General features: G+C 42.7%; 1 protein-coding gene and 1 pseudogene across 3 annotated transcripts in view; both read right to left on the bottom strand.

Moving 5' to 3' along the window:
- Positions 1–20,193, bottom strand: part of Tmem178a (transmembrane protein 178A) — a 60,676-nt gene that overhangs the window by 22,501 nt on the left and 17,982 nt on the right. Inside the window, exon 1 of one of the 3 annotated variants that reach the window (XM_023711164.1) lies at positions 16,470–16,490. The exons of the other annotated variants lie outside the window; for them this stretch is intronic. The gene's annotated coding sequence lies outside the window, so the exon portion shown is untranslated. Of the gene's footprint in view, positions 1–16,469; positions 16,491–20,193 lie in introns of those variants that run through there. 3 annotated transcript variants of the gene reach the window in all.
- Positions 9,718–10,906, bottom strand: LOC101565846 (annotated as a pseudogene).

Genomic DNA, 20,193 nt, shown 5'->3' with positions numbered 1-20,193 from the left:
GTTTGAAAGCAAAGATCAACCACAGGGTTATGGATCAGAAGACATCACGTGCCTGTCAGGAGAGATTTAACCTCAGAGCAAATCAGGTCCTAAGCAGACAAAAGAAAATGTTTTCCTTATTACTTTCTCTATCAGGCCCTCACTTAAACAAACAATTAACAGTATGTTTAGAAGCTTCTCTCTGACTCTGACAACCTCAAACAGCCAAAACCGACCCCAAAGCCAAGGCCCCTGCAGGCAAAACCACCATCTAGCCTTGAGTTTGTGCTACGGAAGGAGATTCAAAATTAATAAACCGGAGCAGCACTCTCTAACAGAAAGAGAACACAAGCCAAATAAAATGTTAAATTACCAGTCACATTAAAAAATACGGAGTATTCACTTTAATATTTATATGTAAATGTACACAAATACATAATTGTAACATTTAACATGAAGTCAACACTCTGAAAAATATTAGTGCAATTTTTCATACTTTTTACACTAGGTCCTCAACATTGGAATCTGATGTTTGCTTTCTGCTCATAGTACATCGCTTCTGGACAAGCTTATTTCATTCTCCAAGTTGCTTGCGGCTGGTGCCCATCCTACCTGGGCAGGGTGAGGTCTACAAGAAAGCGAGTAAGTCTTCAAGGAAGAGCAGTTGATGAAGGACGTACTTCAAAGGTGTGAGGGCTCCGCTGCGATTCAATTCTCCCTTCATGACACTGTGATTTTCCACCTTAAATTCTTGTTATTACAGATGAGTCAACTTCTTGGTAGCTATGGAAGTACATCTGTGTTGACTCCATATTCTCATGGAGCAAAACTGTGTGGATTTGCATTCCGGCTTCACCACTCACTACGTGCCCTTGGCCAGGTATGTAACCTCACCACGCCCCACTTTCCTCAGCTGGCCTGAGCAGACCGCGACAGCCCTTATACTTCAGAGAAGGACCCGGTAAGGCAATGACATAGTAGTATTAGTGTTAATTTCCATCCTTATCATCACTCCTCCTTTGTAAAAAAATCTGAAGGAACCCAGAAAACCAGACTACTTCTTAAAGACTCAGCTGAAATTCCTCGAACTGCAAATATATGACCTCACGGGGCCCAGGACAACAAGTCAGACACATTCAGCCCTCCTCAGACACAGTAAACATCAACACAGGGATTTTTTTTTTTTTTTTAATTGCAGTGGAATGAACAAGAAACATCACCATCCAAAGGAAGATGACCCTTGTGCAAAAGTTAAACTGTGTGGACTAGCACCACGTGACCACTGCTTTGCCAAATTAATGTCTAAATCCCTTTTTATCATATTATATCTCTAGTAGAAAAAATACAAAATTTAAAACGAATTAAATTTAAAACTAATTAAAATTCACATCTTCTCAGAGCCATCACAGTGCACGGTCAGTGACTTGGCAGGCGTGGCTGCACTGAAGATTTTAGCCTAACGGAAGCATAGGACTTCTGGGGATTTTACCCGCGGCTAACTACGCTCTGCTTTTCTCTCCCTTCCTGTTTTCCTCTTCTCCTTTCCTTTATTTTTCTTTTACCAAGAGAACCACACTAAGAAGACAGTTCCTAATCTTTTTTCTGTATTCAGAGTTACCAAGGTGGAGTTAGGGCTAGAGACGTAGTGCAGCACTTAGCACTGGAGCACTTAGCTTAGCCCCCATGAGGTCAGGGTCAAATCCCCAGCAAGGAAAAAAAAAATCCACAAATGCTAAATTCCCCTTACAACCGAGTATAGGTTAGACTTAATAACCCCCTTCTAATAAAATCAGACAAAAGTGACAGTGGCATTTCCATAATTAGTTAGGCCATAAGGAGACATTCTGATTTCTTCTCTTAGTGATCAATCAAGAGAAGCCAGCAACCGTAATACAACAGTCCTGCTGTCCTACGGCCCAGTTAATGAGAAGAATCGAAGCCTCTGGCAAACAGCTGTGAGCACGAAGGGACACTGATTACTCTACTGGAGAGAAGACAGAATGACACCCCATCCTGAACCCCATGCCAGCAGTCACCTCTGTGGGTGCTTTGCCCACACTCACTGCGGTGATTTCCTTACCAAAGCAGACACTATGCTACACAGCCAGGCCAGCATTCACCGCTGGCATCCTGCCCTAGTCACAGTACACCGGCCTCAAAGACAGCAACACTGTCACAACCAAAGCTGTCTTTTACAGCACCTGGGTCGGGGACTCTTATTTTGTTACAAACAGCTGATCTTAAAATCTCCAGGATTCAGAAATGCATCTAGTCAGTGCAGGAAGCAAACTCAAACTTTCTACCCTCTCCAGTATAACTTTTTCAGTTAGTGTGAATATCAATGAATGCACAACAACACACACACTCCCCACAAAAAAAAAAAAAAAAATCTAAGGCTGCACCTATCTGCCCCAAACACAGAGAAGAACTTGGGGATGTATTCTTTTTCTCTGCATTTAATATGTGTTTGAGAAGCAGTAACTGAACTTCATAGTTTGAGGTCACCCTGGACTCAACAGTGAGACCCTCTCAAAAAAAATGGGGAAGGAAAGAAGAGGAGGAAGAAGGAAAGGAGGAGGAGGGGGAAGGAAAGGAGGAGGAGAAGGAAGGAAAGGAGGAGGAGGAGGAAGGAAAGGAGGAGGAGGAGGAAGGAAAGAACGTGCAGGACTGCATTCCACATGGTTTCCATTTTAAATGTCTCTGAAACCTCACGCGTTAAAGGGCTGGTCACCAGCTGACTGGCTTTTTGAAGGAGGCAGGATCCTGGGCACTCTAACCTTAGCAATAGAGTGGTCCACTCATGGCTTTACAGCTGAGCGAGCTCCCAGGCGGTGGCGCCCAGGTGGGGGAGTGCCTCGCTGGGGCATGACCTTGGGACTGTCTGTTGTGCCCAGCGCCCCACCCCTCCTGGCGGGCATGAGGTGAGCGGCTCTCTTCAGTCACGCCTTTCTGCCCAATGTTTCTGCCTGGTCACAGGCTCAAAAGCAGCAGAGCCAGGTGCCCATGAAATGACGCCTCTATGAGTCACCTTAGGAAGAGGCAACTCCCTTGAGTATACTGTCACAGTGACAAAAAGCTGACTAACGTATATTCTTTTGTATACAGATATCCAGTTTTCTTAATACTTTTATATTAAAAAATATATTTTTCCCCACTCTATATTCTTGGTATCCTTATCAGAGATTAGCTGACAATCTGTGTGGATTTATATGTGGGCTCTTTTTTCATTCCACTGATTATGTGTCTGTTGTTGTTTTTTTTAATGTTTATGTGTCTGTTTCTTTTTGCTTTCTTTTTTTTTTTTTTTTTTTTTTTTTTTTTTTTGCGGAACGGGGGCTTGAACTCAGGCCCTTGCACTTGCCAGGGAAGCGCTTATTCCACTGAACCATCTCCCCGACCCCTATGTGTCTCTTTCTAATGCCATACCACACAGTTTTGATTTCTACAGCTTTGTAATACATTTTGAAATCAAGACATATGATGCCTCCACTTTTTAATAGGATCACACTGAATCTGCAGATCACTTCGGATATTTTAACATTATAACTCCTCTAGCTCATGAATATGAGATATTTTTCCATATATTTTTATCTTCAGTTTCTTTTTTTTTAGTAATAATGCAATTTCTTTCATCAATGTTTTGTAGTTTTTAGTGTACAGATCTCTTACCTCCTTGGCTAAGTTTATTCGTAAGGATTTTAGTCTTTTGTTGATGTTCTTGTAAATCAGACTATATCCTCAGCTTTTTGTTATAGACAGCTCATCCTTAGTGTATAGAAATATAATTGATTTTTGTATGTCAATTTTGTATCCTGAAAGTTTTTTTGGTAAATCTTCTTTCTGTTAATTTCCTAGTTTTATACTACAGTGGTCAGGGGAAAAAAACACTTTATATTACTTCAGTCGTAAGTTTGTTAAGATCTGTTTTGTGCCTAACCTATAAAATAACTGGAGAAAGTCTCATGTACGTGCTTGGGAAAAACATGTTTTGGTGCTGTTACATCGTATCAATACTGGGGGGCATCATATTCTCTGTATGTCTATTAGGTTCACTTGGCATGGCTCAAGTCTATTTCTTTATTGACTTTCTGATTAGATGGGCTCTTGATTATTGAAAGTGAAGTATTTACGCCCCTTAGTATTATCGTACCACTGTCCATGTTTAAAATTTCAGTTCTGTTAGTGCTTGCATTATGTACTTGGGCACGCCAATGCTGGGTGCAAATATATTTGCAATCGTTATATCAAATTGATGAACTCACCCCTTTATTAATGAACAGTGATATGATCATTACTCAGGAGGTGTCAGCTTGCCTGGATAAAGAAATATCTGGTAGACTAGTAAAATACTCTTCTGTGTGCATATATGTGGTATCCCCAAAGATGACTGGCAGGCAGAGGTGGGGAAGTCCACCCTGATTTGGAAGGACACCATTCAATAGTTTGTAGCCTGCATGGAAAGAATGGGGAAGAAAGGAGTGAACTGGCCTTCATTTGAAGAGCTTCCTTCCGCTGCACTGAGCGCAGCTTCTGCCCTCGGGACCTTCCACCTGGAAGCAGTGCTGTACTTTTGGTCCCTCTTGTTTTGCAGCTTCTGAGTTCTTTCACTGAGCTGCCATTGGATCTGCCAACTTTCCAGAGCAAAGAAGGTTCCTATGGACTCTTTCGCCTCTGATCCTATAAGCCTAATAAATCCCCTTACATGATTATATTGACTCTGTTCCTCTGGAGAACCCTAACTGATACAAGTGATCTCTTTTTTTTATCTCTTGTGACAATTTGTGAGTTAAAGTCTATTTTCTCTGATAATGGAATAGCCACCTCTGCTCTCTACGGATTATTATTTGTCTCTAATATCTTTTTCCAACTCTTTGCTTTCGTCCCACCACGTCTCTCATAGGCAGCATATAATTTGATCTTACTTTCTGTTCTGTCGTGCCTTTGTTCTTTTCTTTCTCTCTTGCTGTGTTTCTCTGTAGTGTGACAATTTTCTGAAGTTATATGTTTTGACTGCTTTTTGTCTTTTCGTATATCTGCTAGAGTTTGGTGTGTGATTGCTATGAGGCTTGCATAAAACATCATATAGTTATAACAGAATATTTTAAGATGATGAAAACTTAACATCGATTAGACTCAGAAAGTTACACCTCTCCCTTCCACACATACTTTGTTATCGATATCATGATTTATGACTTTTTATACTATATAACTATAAACAGTATAGCCAATATATAACTAATAGCAAGTTATTTGTAAAACTTAGTCTTTAAATGTTTTTGCCAGTGTTACAAGTGATTTATACAACACTATTATAATATTTAGACTCTGACTAGAAACTTAACTTTACTAACAGGTTTCATACTTCCATAACTTAGCTTCCTTTAATTCAACTCAGGGAAGCTAACTTTCACATATTTTGTAAGGCAAGTGTAGTGGTCATGAGCTCTCTCACCTTTCCTTTGTAAGTCTTCAGTGTCCAATCATTTCTGAAAGATGGCTTTGCTGGATTGAGTATTTTTGGTTGGCAGAGCTTTTTTCTTCCTACTTCTTTCTTCCTATAAAAACCTGCTGAGCAGTCCAATGATAGCTTTTTATATGTGGGGAATCCCTTACGTGTAATGAGTTGCTTTTGTATTGTCACTTTTTGTCTTTCAATATTTTGATTATAAAGTCCTTTACTTAAGATCTCTTGACATTTAGGCTATTTTGATTTTATTTGAACATCTGGGTAGATGCCCACCCTCCCAACATTTGGAAAGTTTTCTCTCCTTTTTTTTGTATTTTAGGGAAGAATCTATAGGGTGTTCAGGGTCTCAATACTAGATCAGATTCATAGTGATCCTCCTGTTTACAGTCTCCCAAGAGCTGGGATTACAGGCACGTGCCACCACGCCCAGTCTCAACTGCCATCTCAGCACACCCCGGGGGCAAGGCTAGCATGGCAAGCCCGGGGATCAAACTCCTGGCCCGTGCCTGTTTGCAGGTTCTTTAATCTGCTGAGCTATCTGGACAGCCCTTTGTCCTTACTTCTTTAAATTTTCTTCTCCTATCTCTGCTCCTTTGGGTATTTTCCTAGAAATGCAATATATTCTTTTGTTTATTGTTGTCTCCTAAATCACACAGGCATTCCTCAATTTTTCCTTTCGTTTGTTTCTCTGACAGTCGAATGTCAAATTACTGATTTTCCAATGCACTCATTACTTCCTCAGTCTGATCTAGTATACTGTTGAAACTCTCTATTGAATTTTTCAGTTCAGCCATGACATTCTTCACTTCTAGGACTTTCTTGGTTCTTCCTTTGAAGATTTTTATCTCTTTATTGAACTTTACTTCTTTTAGTATTGTTTTCCTGATTGAGTTTGGTTGTCTGTCTCTATTCTCTTATAATTTTGCTGATTCAACTTGATCAGCTATCTGTGGTCTCTTATAATGTTCTGGGCACTATTGTCCTTAAGACACTATTTTGACAATCTTTGTCAGGTAAATCACCAATCTCCATTTTTTTGGAGTTGATCAGAAGAAATTCTTTTTTTTTTCCTTTTTGGTGCTGTTATGTTTCCTTGCTTCTTCACATATTGCTGCCATTGAATTTTAAGGAGACAGTCTTTATTACTAACTAGGGTTAGGACAGAACGACCTTCACTGGCTACAGATTGTGAGGGTCTATCAGGCCTTTTCCACAGATGCAGCTGTTCCACTTTAATCATTTCCTCTTACAGGCAAAGTCAGGGTTTTTAGCTTTATGTCATCCACACGTTTCTCTGGCTGGGTGCTGAGAGACTCCTGTTTGTTTTTCCCAGGAAAGCTTCCCGGCTCGTTCACGTTGCACATTTCCTCCCAACCCCACACAGCTGGGCTGGCTGGGGCCCGGGTCAAGTGCGCACCGCCTGTGGAGACACGTGTGCTCCACCTCAGGGGTGTGTACAAAGGGTTGAGGGCACCCCACAGGTTCATGGTGGGCCTTTTTGTGGAGTTTGCCGTTAAAGGTATCTATTGTCAGATTTTGAGATCCGCGTAAGTCGGACCTGCTTCTTTTCCCTGCTTCTAGACCTGTACCCAGACTACTTCATCCTGCCAATCCCTCAGTGCGCTTCACGTGGCGAGGCAGCAGAGGGCCTCTCAAACAATGTCCTCCTTTTCGCTCATGTATGAAATCATGGTCAAGGTGGTCTCTTTGAAGCTTAAGGCCACAGAGATAGTGTAAGTGAAATTGTTCATATTACCATCTTTACTACATCTATTATGTTTTGCTTTGTTGTCAAAAAGAACATCAGAATCTCTAAGTCCTGGATTCTAACAGAAATATTTTATTTTTTCTACATTTTTAAAATTACGCTTTAAATTCACAAGGGGGAATTGATACATCCACATCTCACACAGCTTGATCCTTTCCACTACCTTTCTCTTCCTCTCCATCCATTTCTCCTCTCCCCAGGTCCCTTTCTCATTCTTTCAAAGAATCAATTTCTCAGATTCATTAATCTTTTGCATTTATTTAGTCTCAATTTCATCAATTTTCATTCTGATCATTTCTTTCCTTCTATTAGTTTCACATCTGAATTCCAACAAAAACATTTCTGACCATCAACAGGTGTCAAAATCAACGCTTTTGCGGAGGTACCGAGCTAAAGTCACCCCTTCTATCTTACTGGTATCCTGTCTCAGTCACTGGCACATATACAGGTCAGTAGTATTAAGTACATTCACATGACTCAACCTCACCACCATCCACTTCCAGAACTGATGGTCATACTGATACTCTTCCCATTAAACAAAATCTCCCTGGTTGCCCTTTCCCCCGGCATCCACCCTTCTACTTTCTGTCTTTACATTAATAATTTATTATGATCTGCATTCCAAAGTCAATGATCTTACCTTTTATTCTTTATTTCTGAATCTAGGGTATCATCTCATAAAAATTAAATCTAGTAAAGTGAAAGCTAACCAGAATTTTGAAACAATGAATCATGAGGGAGATGAGGAAGAGAGGCAGGGCAAGGGCAAGGGCAGGGGCAGGGGCAGGGGCGGGGCAGGGGTAGGTGCGGGGCAGGGGTGGGGGCAGAGATGTATTTGCTTCATGATCATCTATAAGCCCCTGGTGGCCTTATTACTTTCCCAAGTAGTTGTTCTTACTCAGCAAAGAACAACTTTCTGGAGAAAGATTGCACATTTTAGAATGGTTGGCAGGATTTCAGGACCAATTATTCTTTCAAACAATACACTGTCTTTTCCAGGTATCTTGATAGGGTCCTTCTAACTGAGCCACATGTAGGCTACTTCCTATATGAAATGAACCTGGATCAAGCTGAGTTTCCTAATTTCCACTGTACAGAGATTAGAAGGATGCATTAGTACAGCAAACTTATGAAAATACAGACAAAGATAGTTCTGTTCAAAGTGTGAAAAAAATTAAATACATTTGCTCTTGAACAATGTTTTTGTGTCCTCTCCACCAGATGGGCTGCTGGATTTATGATGAGATATGTCACAGATACATATCAAAATAAGTGGAAGCTAGGAGCTATTTTAAAGCTGGTCTTTAGGATCTAAAAAGAGAGCATACCAGAGCCCACAAAGAGTGTGGGGAGGGTGGGATGGAGGGGGGATGGTCAATAAGTTAACCGGACGCAGCTGTGTAGGAAGACCTTCTAACGTTCCATAGCACAGCAGGGTGACAATGGCTGACCGTCATTAATTGAATATTTCAAAATAGTTATTAGAGAAGATCTTGAATGTTCTTAACATGAAGAAATTGTAAATGTCTGAGGCGATAGCCCAGTTTTCTTAATCTGACCGCTTATATGCAGTCTACATGTATTGAAACATCACACTGTACCCTATAAATATGTAAAATTACTATGTCCCTTAAAAATAAAATTACTCTTTAAGAAATGAAAGTCTACTGTACAGCTGGTTTTATAATTGACATAGTTGTGCTCCTGGGCTTTTATGGATTAGTGAAATCAATTCCAAAAAGCAGTATAAATTGATTTTAAACAATATTTTCAACTTTTTCTTAGCAGTGATCAAGACTAGGTTGTGGATCAAGCAAAATGAGCTCGTCTGACTTTCTTTTAGCTTTCCTTCTTCACTCCCCCGCCTACAGTCAGACGGCATGGCAGGTGCCAGGGAAAAGGAAGGAAAGGGAAATAAAATCTACAAATTGGTTGAACTGTGAAGGGTGCTATCTAAGAACAGCTGAGGCTGGCATCCCTTGCCTTCCACAGGTAAGTGGCTCATGGGGAGACGACTTCAAATCCCAAAGCCATGAGCAGGAGCAGCAGCAGAAAGTGACAATCAGGGACGACCCTCCATCTTTGGCAACCTTTATCACTATTTCCCGTGTGTTCTCCTTTCTCCTTCAAAACTCGGCAGGCATCTCTAAGGCACTATCCATATTCTGTAGGAAGGTGAGCACAGGACAAGCATGGTTTTATATATTCTATAGCAGGTGAGCCTACGGCATGCAGGCCAGAGTAAGCTGTTAGCACCAAAAGCTCTAAACGGTTCACCATCACTGTTACATAGTACATTACGCTTTATTCAAAGCACCTTCTCTGTTAGGCACGTAAGCCTTCTTCCTTTCCCCAAATAAGAACAAGGAACACGCACTCAGAAGGCCTGCCCAAGGCTATATAACTAAATAGTGAAGACACAGAGAGCTTTTTTTTTTTTCCCCACTGGAAAACAGTTTTCACTGTGACCCCACCAGCTGGGAAGGTGCTGCCATAACATGCCTTATTCCTTGGCAATGTGGTCCTTCCTGAGTGGTCCCATGAACACCTTCTTCTCCTCCATGGTCTGGAAGCGGCCATGGCTGGACTTGGAGTTGGTGTCAATGAACTTGAGGTTGATCTTCTCCAGAGCCCGCTGTTTGGTCTGCACCAGCAAGGACTTGTGGAGAGTGAGCACCCGCTTCTTGGATCCCACCACATAGCCTTTCAGCATGACAAAATCATTAGTCACTTCACTATAATGGACAAAGCCGCCCAGAGGGTTGATGCTCCTGTCAGGCAGGCTGTAGTCACTGGAGGCACTGTTCTTGATCAGCTTGCCGTCCTTGATGAGATAGTCTTGACCAATCTCATAGATCTTGTTTATGTCCTTGCGGTGATGGTAGCCCTTTTGCCCAGCATGGGCCATGGAGAAGGTCACACGGGCAGGGTGCTACGCTTCAATACAGGCAACCTTACACAGTCCTCATGGGTCTTGTGGGGCAGCTTCTTGGTGTGCCAGCAACTGGTGACCCCTTTGTAGCCTTTGCCTTTGGTCACCCTGATGACATCGATCATCTTGTCCTGTCTGAACACCTGGCTCACAGGGATCTGCTGCTCCAACGTCTCCCCGGCCCAGCCCCCATTCTCTGCCACAGTGCCCCCATTCACCTGGATCTCCATGAGATGGGCCTTCTTTTGCCGGAGTGGGAGCAGGTGCATCAGGGTGTGGGCGATTATGCGGATGACCTGCAGTACTTCTTCACGCTTCCAAAGTCCTTGTCCAGCGGCTTCTTGCCCATGCCACCTGCCATTTCTTACAGTACTTGGTGAAGGCCTTCTTCTTAGATTTATGCCAGTTCTTACAGAAGCGCCTTTTGCACTCATCACTAATATGCTCTGCAAAGACTGTCTCAAAGGTCTGGAGGCCTTGAGGAGTTTCTACACAGCCCACGGTGCCTACAACCACCACAGGTGGTGTCTCCACAATAGTCACTGCCTCCCTGACTTCCTTCTTGTTCACCTTGGACCCTGGCCTGTCAACTTCACGCACGATGTGGGTCATGCCAGCCTCGTAGCCCAGAAAAGCTGTGAGGTGGATGGGCTGGGAAGAGTCATCTATGGGGAAGCTCTTCACCTTGCCTGTTGCTGTGCTTCCGAGGCAAGAAGCCCAAGGACCCATGTCTGGGAGCAGAGAACTTCCTATGAGACATGTTGTTGCCACGTCCTGCCGGTAGAGCAGCTAGCTTCTTACATATGATATATGGAGGGCTTTTACATCTCAGGGAACATGCCAAGAGCTTTACTCAGATTTCCTTCATGTGATAGGTTCTATCTTTACCTGTTTTACAGAGTAGGAAAAAAAGGCTCAGAGAAGTTAAATAATCTCCCTAAAGACTTACCCTGTCACGTAACACAGCCAGGACTGTATTGGCAGCTGCCTCCAAAGTCAGCTCTTCAATATCTAAACAGATACTTGCAGATAAGAATCACTTTGACTACATCTGATCATGCCTAATTAATCCTGCTAAATAGGAAAGGACGGAACAGGCAGCCCGGCATTACTTTTTTTTTTTTTTTTTACTTTAAAAGATTTATTACAATAAAAGACTCATTGCCACTAATCCTCTTCAAAATATCCCTCACTTCAAACACACTCCTCCCGTCACTCTTGGCACTCTCTGAAGTAGTTCCGGAAGTCTTCTTTTGTACTCAATGTCTTAGCTGCACTGTCAGGGCTATTTCAATGTCTTGAATGGATTCAAAATGTTTACCTTTCATGGTGATTTTTACTTCCAAAAAGAGCCAGAAGTCTCATAAACAGATTCAGTGAATAATGTAGATGAGGATATAATGTAATGTCTGTATTTGACAGAAATGGATGTGGCATTATTTTTTATCACAATACCCATTTTTATATTCTTATTCTTTTATTCTTGTACTGATACACTGAAGCTGCTCACTCCCACACTGGAAAAGAACAAAGGCTCAAGGAGACTACTATCCGGGGGGCCTCGCGCCCTGTGCTGACGAGGTTTGCAGGGGCCGGACCAAGACTGACGCAGGGGAAAAGAGAAGAGGCGCAGGAGCAACTAGGAAGGGGAGAAGAGCGGCAAGAGGGGGAGGGGAGCAGGGCGGGAAGGAATGCACCTCTGTGCCTCCAGGCCAGCCCTGGGAGAGTGCCAGCATCCACTGCGACAAAGGGAAGGGAAACCTTGCGACCTGACCAGGTGCTCCACACAGCTCCAGTGGAGAGCTCCCCATGCAGACAGGCCCACCGTGCTGCGGCAGCGCCACACTAAACCCCCATCTTCCTCCTTCAGGATCACCCACCTGTGCACCTTGTTTGAACTGTCTAAGCCTGGAAAAATAAATGGACTTCTCATCCAGTTTCAGTGCCGGCATCAAGGGGAACCATAATTCTCCTTCTAGTCACCACCTGTCCTGACCACAGCGGGTCCTAACAAGGATTCACAGATTGCCTGGTTGAGGACACGGTAACCTGCAAATGGTCTAGACCGTCATCTTATCCTTTTCATTGCAACTCATCAGAAGACACACCCACATGCATGCAAGAACCACCCCACACACACACACACCATCACCTACATTTTATCCCAACCTGTGCACACAATGTTTCCAATGTGAATTCTTACACCAAAGAGCAAATAGCAAAATGACATAGCCAATCAAGAAAGGGGGAGAGTACAATTTTGCTAAATAGCCCTTAAATAAGCTACTTGAGTTTTGCTGCTAAAAGACAGTAGGCAGAGTTCACACCTAACAAACACAGAAGACTAGTCCCCTGCCAGCCCCGCCCCCCTTGCCATTCTCCTCCAGGCCCAAGCAATCCGCTCTGTGCAGTGTGCATGCAGCCCCCAGGCACTGTGCTCAGCCTGGCTCTGCCCTTGCTGCCAGCCCAGCCCGGAGCTGCGGCACATCAGCATTCCTCTCACTCTCTTTAACCCAGGAGGGAACATTTCCAGCTGCCCCGTGCTTAAGCATCACCCTTGGCACCGCCGATCTGAGCCTGAGCATAATTGACAAGGAATATGTTGATAAGGAATGGGACTGTTTCAAGTTTCTGAAGGATAAGTAGGTAATTAAAAGAAAAGCCTAATTTAAGAAAATGCTGAAGACATTTTATAAAAAACCTCTCTGGCAACATATTTTGTGGATTATTCTGTTTTACCAGAAGACTGGTTTTGAATCTGTTTGCTTTTCAAAGCCTGGGACTAGATACCCAACTTCTAGGGCATCCTACAGTCCTCATGTCTCCCAGCCAGTAGCTTAGGGTCCCAGGGCTGGGGAAGAGAGCTCACCTCTTTTCCACAGGGCTTCAAAGCACCTGAGCTTTCCAAAAGTCTGCACCCACTCACTTCCTGCTCCGGCTCAGCAGAGTATTCTCAGGCCCCTGGAACTCCGGCCAGCAGCCGGCCCCACTGGTGGAGGGCCATGCACGGCATCTCGGAGGGCACCACGCACCACCAGGACACAGATGTGCAGAAGTGAAGTCAGCTCAGGGTATGTGGGGGGGGGTGCTCCTAGCTTCTGGTGGCCTGCTTCCTGCTTGGCTAGTTTAAGACCCACAAGGAGCTGCCAGCACGTTCACCTCAGACCAGCGAACACAAGCTCCACAAACCAGACCTGCAGCTCTGTCTTCTCCTAATGCACAGCCTGGGCCAGTACAATGTTCATTCCACAGCCCCTTCCCATCCTTGGAGGTTGGCTTAACATGAGATTATGGCCCTACTACCTGGTAGCTTTATAACCTTTAACAAAATAACTCTGAGTCCTAGTTAACATATAAAATGTGGCTGATAACACTGATCTCATGGGGTATTCCAAGGCCTATGATTCCACGTACAAGGTCTTCTTGTGCATGACTTACCTTTAATCCATGCTTCCTGCCTTATTACTTGGTCCCATCTAATTTAGTCTTATCTAGCCCAGTTGGTTGGAGAACTTGTCTAACCTCAACTAATGGTCCATCCCTGTAATTTGTTCCCCCAGTCTAAACTTTCTTACTGGTATAAACTAAATAAAAACAAACACAAGTCTCCTCTCACAGAACTGTGAGTCTAGTGAAAGATGTAATCATTGGTGAAATAATAGCACACAGAAGTGTAAAATTACAACTCTGACATAAAAGAAAAGCACACAGTGATCTCGGATTATGAGGAAGGGTACACCAAGCACTGAGAAGGAAAGGAAAACGTGCAGAAAGGGATGAGGACAAGAGGCGGGTGGGAAGGTCCTCGTACAGCTGAAGGAAGAGCACACGCAAAGGTTCTCGCTGTGAGAAAGCCGCTCACTCCCAGACCTGGACAGCCTGCAGGACTGAGTACAGAGAGTCCAGGGGACATCCGGGAGCTTGGGGCTACACTGTGAGGGCGGGATCCCAGCTGGAGCTTGGCCTCTATCATGAGCTTCAATGCGAGTCACCCCAGATTTTAAACTAGAAGATACAAGCAGAACCAAACAAAATAATAATAATAATAATAATAATAATAATAATAATTTACTTTTGGCCCAGCATACAGAACAGACCAGAGGAAGCCAGGAATAATTTAAGTGATGGAAATAGAGACAGGCCATTACTGAACTGCCAGAAAAAACAGGACCCCCAAAAGGGGAGGTATGGGAAGCCCTCCTAAATCAAAGGCGGTCAGGTCCAGGGTGTCACCAGTGGAAAGCATGAGTATTTGAGACTGAGGGACAACCAGAGCAAAGCGCAGCGGTAAGAGATGTTTACAGGAACTGACGGGAGGCTCCATATTGCTAAAGCAAAAGCTGTGAGACGAGAAGGATAAGGCAGGAGGGAAGGTCAGCAGGAAGAGCCCTTTCTCCACGTTCCAAGCCCCAAGCCCTCGTCTGCTACATTATCCAGGGCCAAGAGGATTTAAGTAGGGAAGTGCTAGGATCAAGTTTATTTCAGACAGATGAGTTTGTCAGGTGGGTAAATAAAGGGTTACGAAGAGATATGGGAGCCAGGGAGATTGGGCTTGACACCCACATGTTAAACACCACGCAGATACTCAAGATGATTAAAACTGGAAAACTCAGGCTTTCACAGAGAGCACATTGGCCAAGCAATGGTCGTGACTCATCCACATGGCTGCACTGATAAAGGTTCTACAATCTGAGGTACAGGATCTCAGGACAAATCCTGAGGGCATTTCATTGACCTTCTCAGACCAAAAAGCTACAACTCTTGTTGCACAGGTCCTGCTTTACCTTGGTCTTAACCATCCAGTAGAAAAGTATGAAGACGAAATATAAGAAATAAAGCCATGCTGTTAAGTTAAGCTGTGGGGGACTCAGGTCAATAATTTCTGTCATTGCCAGTTAAACAGAAGACCCAATGCTATTATGGGCTACTGGACTCTTTTAGAATATTTTGCTGAGTTTACACAGCTATAATATTCAGTAACGGAACTTAGGAAAAATGGGGTACACCGATGAATGTCCATTCTGTATCTGTGTATTCAAAGTGGTTGGGGTAGATATATAGTTGCATTGTCTTAATGAATGGAATGATTTGTTCTAATGGTGTTTGTAAATAGGATCACAAGTCCGCATCTTGTACAGCAATTAACCACTAAGAAGAATATATGCAGTGTATTATTTGTTGAAACTGTACTTCCGATTTGATTTGAAACTGTCTCATTGCTATATGTTTATCAATAAAACTGTAGAAAAAAAATAAAAAAAATAAAATTGCAAAAAAAAAAAAAAACTGGAAAACTCTGGTGGCTTACTTCTGCTCTAAAGGTGCATACATATCATTTTACCTCAAATTTGTATCTGTGCATATATTTACATACAGACTAGCTGACACTATCTTAACAGGTTTGCATAACTAAGCTAGGGGTTTCGGATGATTTTTGTTTCCTTCTTTATAATTTTCTGCAATTTTCACAATAAGCATGTTTACAAAAGTTCATAATCAGACAAAAATAAAGATGTAAACTACACACAGTCACTATGAATAGTCCTATCAAACTGATAGCAATAATTTACATTTTGATAGCACCTGATATTTAGTGACCCTGAATCTTAAGCCACAAGATAAATATCATCTCTCTGTGCTCATGGAGAAGAAAATGAAAAAAATGAGAAGCAAAATGATTCATTTAAGATGACACAAAAGGCTGCAGGCAGAAGCAGAAAGGAATTAGGTAGATGTACACACTCTTCGGCGAGTTTAATTCTTTCTGTGGAGAAATTATTTAAATAGAACAGATCGTGCACAATCCAATAATTAAGGTAGCCCAAATAATTAGAAACAGCCCAACAGACTGCATTATTATCAGCCCAAATCAATGAAGAAGTCAATCCTAAACTTTAGATAAATAAGGCTAGGTATACAGCTACCGGGACTATAATTCCAGAATTCTAAGCTCAACCGAGACAGTTACATTTTCTAGCAGGTAGGTCATCACTAGAAGGACAGAAACCGGAAGTTGCCTTCACACCGTGCCTATCATATGCACAATGACCTGTGAAAAGAAGGAAAAACTTAGCACAAGTGTGCACCACTGTGCATGCTTAGTTTCCATGCCAAAATGGGTGTGTCTATGGTCCTACTTGCCCACTGGCTGATCACCTCATGACTTTTCCCCACACACAGTGTCTGATCACCCCCATGAGCTACCAAACACATCCCCGGATGAAGCCATAGCCGCAGCTATTATTAGACCCTCTAGATTCCAAGCCCAGGAGGAGCCTATATCCTCCTCCTAGACAGGCTTAAGTGTGGTCCCAACACAGCACCAGGTCCGCAGGGCAGGTTGCTTCTCTCCCATGGGCACCCATAAAACCTAGCAAAGAGAACCTCATATAAGACTACTGATTTATTTATAAGTTCAAGAGAGCTTAGCAAAACCCAACAGTATTTTTAATATGCCTCACACTGCCTAAAAAAGCACTGTTGGCTTCACTGGATGGGTGAGGTGAGACCACAGGGAGGGAAGACAGAGCAGGTAGGACGTGTCCCCAAACTGCCAGGCTTACAGATTTAAAGAAGTGCAAATTGGTGAGCAACCCAGTCTATGGTGGAATACACAATACTGTGGTATGCAAGCTCATAAAGCTTTTATGTGTAAATAAAAGATAATAACCAAATTAAATTTTCTTAATCTACTGATCCTCAGTAGTCCTGATTCTTGGGTCCCAACTTAACCTTTGCCCCTACTAATTTCCTGTGTCTACTTTCTCTTGAGGAGGTAGCAATGGGCAAGCTAGAGCTGTGAACAGGATGACTGTGTGGGATGCCCTACCGATGACACCTGGTTGTGCCTGTCAACCATCTGGACACTCCCACGGCCCTGGGGATCCAGCCTTTGCTCGTCCTTTGTATTTCTGGCTGCCTTTTAATCCTGTGGACTACACCATTCTTGCTGTCTCTGCTCTCATTCTCCTCCAAGAAGGATGGGCACAGACTTTACATACAGGAAACTCTATATTGTACTTATTAAGGGTCACTTATTGTAAGATTAAAGAAATACCCCACAGCCTTCATTCACAGGTGTAGTTCCGAAATGGCATACAGGAATGTTTGTCCTAACTTCAGACCTCGTGTCACCTTGCTTGATCTGTGGTCTTTGTTTCTGTGTCAACAAAAGCAGTGAAATGGAATATAAAAGGGACAGATGGGGCAGACAACAGGAATGGAAGGATATGCTATTTAGCAAAGCAAGAAGCACACAAAAAGAAATTCAGAACAGGTACAGTCATTTCTTTTTTAAAGGAAAGTAGACTGCATCATTTCATTTTAAAGAATACAGTTCTCACACACCTCCACATTCCCTCAGGACACATACGTACTGCATCATAGTTCATAATGATGACCCTGAGTCATTAAGCAAAAGTTAAATTTAGTACTCTCTGCTTCAGAAGGCAGAAATGTGCATACTGTACTCAATAAATACATCCATCCAGTTAGGTACAAACAAGCCTTGACGCACATAAGCGAAGCCTTAGCTATTTGGAAAACCTGCCCTTGATTTCCTAACATTTTAGGGGAAAACTGCAAAATACAACCATGTGAACAGCTGTGGAAAGCATAAAGTTCAATCCTTCACTTTAAAAATGAGAAACTGTGGTTTAGAGAAGGATGAGCGGCTTGGCAGTGTCCTGTGGGGCTCTGGAAGAGCCGAGAGAGCCAAGGGCTCCTACCACCCCGGGGTTTCTGCTCCGTCCCGCTGGGCTTCTGAGATGCACTGCCCACTGAACAAGCAGCACCCAGCAGCAGCAGCTCTTCCGTTACCTTTCCAAACACACGCGCCTACTCAGAGAACACGTCTCCTTTTCCTCTTTGTGAAAGCTGCCTTGACTTAAGTGGCAGGAAGTTGCTGTATAATGTGTTCTTTCTTATATTCCTGACTACTATATTCCTTGTCACACCACTACAGAATTTGTTTCCTAGTTCATAATTCCTCAGATTTTTCTCACACTTTTCCCTAGTGCCATTGTTAAAGAAAACCTAAACAACCATCCCAACAGAATGAGAAAAAAAAAAAAAAAATCTGAGAAGCACAGCTCCAAATGCAGCCCCAAGTAGAGAGCAATATGTGAGACCCCTCCCGTCCACCCTTCTGTGGAGGTCTCTCTCCGCCATCTTCTCTACCATGATTCTGTGCGCTTCTGTTGCGTTGTTTCAAGTGAGTTTATTTTCCCTGTCTTAGATAATCCTGTCTTCTAATCAAAATGCTTGTGACAGAGGGCACAGGTGAAGTGATATGCTGACTTAGTGTCTGCCCAGGGTGGTTTTTTGAGGAAAAATCCAGTCCTGTCCTGCATCAGAGACTGAACAGCACACCAGGATCATTGCCACACTGACTGAAGAGGTTTGCCTGGCTCTGCCCTTCCATCTGCACAATGGAAGAAATTTGAGGTCAAGGAAAGTCATACCGTATTTAAATTTTTTGAAGAGTTTCCAGTGAAATTTACTATTCTGCGAATTGCAACATTCAGGAAGCCACTTAAAAATACTATTCAGAGAAAAAAGGAAGAAACTGGCATGCATATTCAATTCATAATATGAATTAAAGTGATCAAATATAACTTCTTTCTGACTTCCCATGGATGATGAGTATTAAATACTCTTGTGAAGCAAAGAAAGAAATCAACCTAGAAAGGTTTCCTGTAAGAATAAAAAAGTTGATTTTTTTCCTTCATCAAAATCTTTTCAAAAATTCTTAGAAGAATTTTGAAATGAGCAGGTTAAGCCAAATTTAAATTATGCATATTATGCAATTCTCTAAAAGATATTCTCCCACTTTGGTCTCTGTTATACATTCTAATTCTAGTTCCCAAAGCCAGCTATAAGTTTTTAATATAAGTTCCTTATAAAGTCATCATGGAAGAAAAATATACAGTTGAGTTGCCAATCAAATGGCAAACATGGCTCCCACAAAACAAAATTTCTGAAATAATAGAGGAAGTCTGGATGTCTCCTCGAAAAGTCTCAGGAAGTGAAAAAGAAAATCAGCAGCAAGAAATCACGTCACAGTCAACAGAGCAAAGGAGAGCTCTGTGGGTGAACAACCTGGAAAGAGGAGCACGCCCTTCGCTTGGTTGTCCTAGTGCTTACTTCTGGAACGCACTGACCTTTTCCTAGCCTGACACGGTGCCGAGTTAATTAAGCTGCAGTTTTCAAGGCATGCTGTCAGTGCAGCAGTTGATGCTGCAAAAACCAATGTCTATATTTGCAAATGAGAATAATCAAGATCTGGGGAGGCATGGCGACCCACTCAAGGTCACATGGTAGAAAGCACGGTGAAGAAATGCCTCAAATCGCCCGGCTCCTGTCACCCCAGTAAAATACAGATAAAGTTGGTGGAGAAAGATCACTTTGGAGTGCCAGTGAAGTCCCTCATCTCCTGAGGAGCCACGTCTGCCTGGAGAGTACTCTTCCACCCCGTGTGGTCCTCCAATTGTGGTATATTGAGTTCCCACAATTTGAAAAACACCCTACCAGATTCTGCGAAAGAAAAGATTACAAGGAACATTTCCTGAGGGAAGGAATTCCCATGGAGCTAAGCAGAAAGACAAAAACACTTAAATAATAATACAGTCCTTCGGTTAAGAATTAAGAAACTTTTATGAGGAAACCCCCCGCAAGGAAGATCTCTGTTAATTTTACACTGATACTTTAAATACTTCAAAAATAAAGCATAATATGAATGCTGGGTTTTGTTTTGTTCTTTACACCCATGATCACTACTTTTTAGCGCCAAATTCTTTTGTCTTCTTTACTGTGGTGTCTTAGTCCTTGAAAACTGGAAATAATTCTGTCTTCTCCTGTCCTTGAATTGAACAAAAACTCTGGAGTGTGTGAGAAGAGAATCAATTAGATATTCCTGTGATCTGATTGAACACAATTTGTTTTGAAATAGATTCTCACTATACATTCCAGGCTGGCCTTGAACTCACTCACCATGTGACTCAGGCTGGCCTTAACCTTAGATCTTCCCGTCTTAGCCTCCTCAAGGCT

Source organism: Octodon degus, unplaced genomic scaffold (genome assembly GCF_000260255.1).
Source record: "Octodon degus isolate 3935 unplaced genomic scaffold, OctDeg1.0 scaffold00020, whole genome shotgun sequence".
Lineage (NCBI taxonomy): Eukaryota > Metazoa > Chordata > Mammalia > Rodentia > Octodontidae > Octodon > Octodon degus.
Note: the sequence above shows the minus strand (reverse complement) of the source record. Positions and strands in the feature narration are given on the sequence as shown.